This window comes from Nicotiana tomentosiformis, chromosome 3 (assembly GCF_000390325.3).
Source record: "Nicotiana tomentosiformis chromosome 3, ASM39032v3, whole genome shotgun sequence".
NCBI classification, from domain to species: domain Eukaryota; kingdom Viridiplantae; phylum Streptophyta; class Magnoliopsida; order Solanales; family Solanaceae; genus Nicotiana; species Nicotiana tomentosiformis.
The window spans coordinates 122,411,375-122,417,255 of NC_090814.1; the positions used below are offsets into that span (position 1 = coordinate 122,411,375).

At 39.0% G+C, this 5,881-nt stretch overlaps 1 pseudogene; it reads right to left on the minus strand.

Annotated features, from left to right (window-relative positions):
- Positions 1-252: 252 nt before the first annotated feature.
- On the minus strand, positions 253-911 carry LOC138908436 (NAC domain-containing protein 78-like; annotated as a pseudogene).
- Between the last annotated feature and the right edge of the window lie 4,970 nt (positions 912-5,881).

The following is a 5,881-nucleotide window of genomic DNA, read 5'->3' on the forward strand; positions in this document are numbered from 1 at the left end:
ACAGCAAATATTATCATCACAAAAGAGAATGATTTCAACAAGCACGAGTTTCTCTTCAAATGCTAACTTTTTTCACGTCTCCTATCTACTAGAAGTTGCGCCACCAATCATCAGGAACATCAATATTAACGCCTTCCAATATTCCTTTCATCGCTTCCCAGAATTCGCTGTTATTTGTCTGATGATCAGCTCCGTGGCCTTGCTCAATCTCAGCAGTCAAAAGTTGATCATATGCTTCTTGTTCCAAGGTAGTCAAATTTGTAGTTGCATCCTCTGGTTCCCCCATATGGTAACTTGATTTCCTTCATCACTATTAATCAATGTGCAGTAGTCATCATCAGGTCCATGCAACATAGCTTTGATTATTTGAGCGAGCTCTTGTTCATCCATAGAAACTGCATCATCCTTCACTATTTTCTCTCTTATATTCTTCTTGATTCGGCACACAACAATATCCTCCTTAGGAATATTATTTTCTCTAAAGAAATCATCCCCGACGAAATACTCTTTCATCAGCCAAATTTTGTTATGCTCTCGTTGTTTACTTCTACAATGAAACTTGAAATTTCTTCTAAACCCCACCACAGTTCCCTTACCATTCGTGATAGGAACAATACCTGTTTGGCCTTTCCATGTCCCGTTGGCGCAAGTTCGACGAACCCTTGTATGCTCGCTCTTCTGCTTCTTCAACCGAGTAAAAAAAAATAGCGAACTTTCTCTTCAGAATTAGAATCAGCTCCAAATATCTCCCATGGTGGCCGATCTCCATAAATATCCGCATGTTGGAAAGGGTATTCACTCGACAAAGTCTCGCCCTTTAGGAATCTTTTCAGAAAGTTGATCAACTCTGCATCAGTTGGGTGAAACCGAACACCCATAATACGCCGACGTGCAGCTGGTAGCGTCGACATGGCTTTTTCTTGTGTCTGGAGAATCAACCCAAGAGTGAGACAAGTAACTACCGCAAAACCCAAAGAGAAGAACTACTGTTTCTCTCGAAGTTCGAAGACAAGAACAATGAAAATATACCCTAAACGAATGGCTTGGAAGCTAACTAACGTGAATGCTTAGTGGACTATTTATAGATATCTGATCAGGTTAATTCCAACAGAGAAAATTTAGGAAATAAATTTACTACAGAGGGAAAAAAGTGTTGATATGTGGGGGAAGGTTACGCGAGCTTGGGACTCAAGTTACCTTCTTTCCCTGAATTTTATATTTCCTAAATTGTTTACTCTTGATCTAACTTTACGGGCAATTCATAAAAAGAAAAACAAGACTAACTTAATACTCGATGTTTTAAGACAAGAATATGATAAATAGTCTCCTTACCTTTTCGATTTATCATTTTCGTTTTATTTATTTTAGTAGCTAATTTCATTCGTTGAAAATTTAAAATTAACTGTTCTTGGGAAGGTTAAGCTTGAGACTCAAGTTGGTTTCTTTCCTTAAAACCATTCCTAAGTTTTTTCACATTTTAATTGACTAATTAACAGGTGATTTTAAAAGAAACTTAAAAGATACTAGTTTCCTTTATTTTTTTTCATTGGATTCCCTTTTACTTTTATTTTTCATTTACAATTTAATTAGTTTTTCTAACTTCATTCATCCAATAGGAAATTTCTAGTTAACGGTTTTTTTTAAACAGAAGAAAAGGCAAAGGTAATTTATATTTCCCTCTTTTTCATTTACAACGTTTTTACATTAACTAAACTCGATTAATGCGTGGAACAGGAAATTTCTAAATTAACAGCTTTTTCTTGAAAGTAAATTAACTCTAACCAATAAAAAATCATTGAATTACAGATGATTAAAAATATTTACGAAGAGGCTAATAAACCTTCTCCATAACTAAAGGGCTCGAACCAATTAATAATAGATCATTGAATTATAAATCAATCTATCTATCTATCTATCTATCTATCTATATCTATCTATATATCTATATTAAAAGCACGAAAATCCTTAGCGAAATGTCGTTCGCCTTTATTATCCTTAAAAAATTAATTTTATACTGGACAAAATAGTAATTTAATTAATTTTTTAATATTTAGGAATATAGTTATTTAATTAATTCCCTAAAATTTAGGACTTCAAAATCAATTAAATTTTGTGTATCAAATCTGTGATGACTCAAAAGGTTATCTTATATTTTAGAACTCGAATCTGCGCTCTTAAGCCTTAAAAATCTCATTTGTACCCTCCTCGATTTGCGTGCACAGTCCGGACAGGTTTCCGGAAAGCTTTTATGTTGAAAACTAATGAAAATAAGATTTTTTGCCTCAAAAGTTGATTTTAGTTGACTTCGGTCAGCATTTTTGGTAAACGATCCCGAATCCCTATTTTGACGGTCCCGGTGGGTCCGTATCGAATTATGGGACCTTGGAGTATGCCCGGAATCGAATTCGGAGGTCCCTAGCTCAAGTTATGAATTTTTGATGAAAATTAAAAGTCTGAAAATTAATTATTTTTAAGAATTGATTGATATTTGGCATTGTTAGTATCGGGTCCGTATTTTTGTTCCGGAGTCGATACAGGTTCATTATGATATTTATGACTTGTCTGTGAAATTTTGTGAGAAACGGAGTTGATTTGACGTGATTCGGACGTCCAGTTGAGAAGATATAAATTTTAAAGTGTTCTAGAGAATTTCATTTGATTTAGTGTTAAATGCGTAGTTCTAGGTATTATTTTGGCGATTTGATCGCGCGAGCAAGTTCATAGGATGTTTCTAGACTTGTGTGCACTTTTGGTTTAGAGCCCCGAGCGCTCGGGTGAGTTTTAAATAGGCTTCAGAGTGAGATTTGGCTTGAAAAACATTGCTGGTGCACCTGATATTATTGCAGGCCTCTGATCTCGCATTTACGAGTTCAGGCATTGCAATTGCGACCTCTGAGAGGTTCGCATTTGCGAGCTTCTCATTGAAAATGCAAAGAGAAGCTAGGCCAATAGTTTTCGCATTTGCGAAGGGAGTCGGGGAAGGGCAGTGATCGCAAATGCGACCATTTAGTCGCATTTGCGAAGATTAAAGGTTCGCATTTGCGAACTTATCTTTGCATTTGCGAAGGCAGCAGAAGTGTGAAGGGCTCCGTATTTGCGATGACTCCTTTGCATTTGCGAGCTTCGTATTTGCGAAGCTCAGGTCGCAAATGCGACATCTGCAGCTGATAACTTTGGACTTAGACGAGATTTTTCATTCATTCTCCCATTTTTCAAAACCTAAACTTCAAGAGGCGATTTTCCAAAGGCTATTTCTTCCCCAAATCATAGGTAAATGATTCTTAACTTATTTATTTCAATCTTTCACTATATTTTACAAGATTTCAACCTAAAATCTAAAGTTTTCATGGTAGAATTAGGGGTTTTGGGTAGAAACTAGGGATTTCGAAAATTTGGAGATTTAGACCTCAATTTGAGGTCGGATTCCAAAACCAATTATATATTCGGGCTCGAGGGTGAATGGGTAAATGGATTTTGATCCGAACCTCGGGTTTTGACCAAGTGGGCCCGGGGTCGGTTTTTGACTTTTGTTGGGAAAACTTAGGAAAACTATAATTATGCATTAAAGTTAATTCCTTTAGTGATAATTGATGATATTAAACTAATTATGATTAGATACGAGTGGGTTGGAGGTGAATTCTAAAGGAAAAGCGAAACTTGAGCAGTGAGTGGCTTGCGAAATTGAGGTAAGTGTTGTGTCTAACCCTGACTTGAGGGAATTAGGAACCTTAGATTACTTGCTAAGTGAAATTCATGTGCGCGGTGTATATGTGAGGTGACGAGTACTTATGCGCCACCAATTTACCTGTTTTTCCATGTTTCTCAGTTTTTCTGATTTTGTCTCATTCCTATGCCTAATTGCTATGTGTTATACTAGTGTTGTTAAATTGATCGTCATTATCATGTTTACGAATTTTCTGGTGATAATTGAGTTTTTATTTCAAAGTTGAGATTGATGTTATGGAACCAAATATTGAAGTTAGGTTTGTACTTGTTATTCTATCTCTATATTGTTATTTATGCATTGCATTATGGTAAGGGAGAGTGTTAATGCACGAAGGGTGATGTCATGCCATATTGTGAGTGTTAATGCACGAAGGGTGATGCCGTGCCATATTGTGAGTGTTAATGCACGAAGGGTGATGCCGTGCCATATTGTGAGTGTTAATACACGAAGGGTGATGCCGTGCCATATTGTGAGTGTTAATGCACGAAGGGTGATGCCGTGCCATATTGTGAGTGTTAATGCACGAAGGGTAATGCCGTGCCATGATGTGAGAGTTAATGCATGAAGGGTGATACCGTGCCGTTTCTATTGATTTTTATGGTGAGATTGAGAGTAAAAGCATGAAAGGTGATACCGTGTACTTTTCTTTACTGTATTCACTATTCGTGATGATTTATGGTATATTGACTGCTCCGGTGATCATTCTGTTGTAGTTCTTCATCTTGTATCCCCCCCTCAGTATGTTCCCCTCCCGACATTTCCTGTTTAGTTCTATTATTTGTATATACACTGTTAAATTGTACAGGTTGATTTGTAGGTGCCTTGCCTTAGCCTTGTCACTACTTCATTGCGGTTAGACTCGACACTTACCAGTACATGGGGTCGATTGTACTGATACTGCACTCTGCACTTTCTGTGCAGATTTTGATACCTGCTCGGGTTGATCGAGATTTTGCTATTGGTTCGCTGTCCGGAGACTCAAGGTAGATCTGTCGGCGTTCACAGATCTTGAAGTCCCCGTCTATCTTTTATGTCCTACTGTTTTCTTTCATTCGGACAGTTGTATTTCTTTCAGACTATTATTTGTCGTAAATTCTAGAATGCTCGTGAATGGTGACTCCAGATACGGATGGTAGTAGTTAATAAAATTTTATGATATTCCGTACTTATTATATTTCATCTTAGTTAATCATTTTAAATTACTGAATGAAAATAAGGAATTGGTTAATGATTCTCTAACGTTGGCTTGCCTAGCAAGTGAAATGTTAGGCGCCATCACAGTCCCGTCAGTGAAAAATTTTGGGTCGTGACAGTTGGTATCAGAGCACTAGGTTGCCTAGGTCTCACGATTCATGAGCAAGCTTAGTAGAGTCTGGAGGATCTGTACGGAGACGTATGTGCTTATCTTCCATAGGCTATGAAGTTAGTAACAAGTTTCACTTCTTTTCTTCTCTGTCGTGCGATTTTGCTTTCTCAATGCTTATTGAACACTTCTATCTTATTCTCTCGCAGATGGCGAGAACACGTACTGCTTCCTCAGCTGAGGAGCAGCCAGAGCCTCTAGTGGCAGTTCCTACCCGGGGCAGAGGTCGAGGCCGAGGTAGTGCCAGAGGCCGAGGCAGGGGTAGGGCTCAGCCTAGAGCCCGAGCAGTAACCCCAGCAGTGGAGCCTATAGATCTTGACGAGCAGGTTCCAGCGCAGACTGTTCCTGCCGGACCAGCTCAGTTTCTGGAGGGGTTCATTGCTACCCCAATACTTCAGGATGCTTTGATCCGTTTGGTGAGCCTTATGGAGAGTGGCCCAGACTGGTGCATTTCCCATGGCACCAGCAGTCTCTCAGGCTGGGGGAGGAGTTCAGACTTCCACCACTCCCGCTCCAGAGCAGATAACTCCCCAGTATCAGGCTCCAGCAGCTCAGCCAATCGGATTAGTTCAGCCGGTTATTGCGGCACAGGTCGGAGATGGGCCATCTATGTCTTCTAAGGATTTATGGAGATTGGACAGGTTTACCAAGCTCTTTCTTGTTCACTTCAGTGGTGCTCCTTCAGAGGACCCCTAGGAGTATCTTGACAGCTGTCACGAGGTTTTACGAAACATGGGTATAGTGGAGACCAATAGGGTCAATTTTGTTGCATTTTAGATGACTGGTTCCGC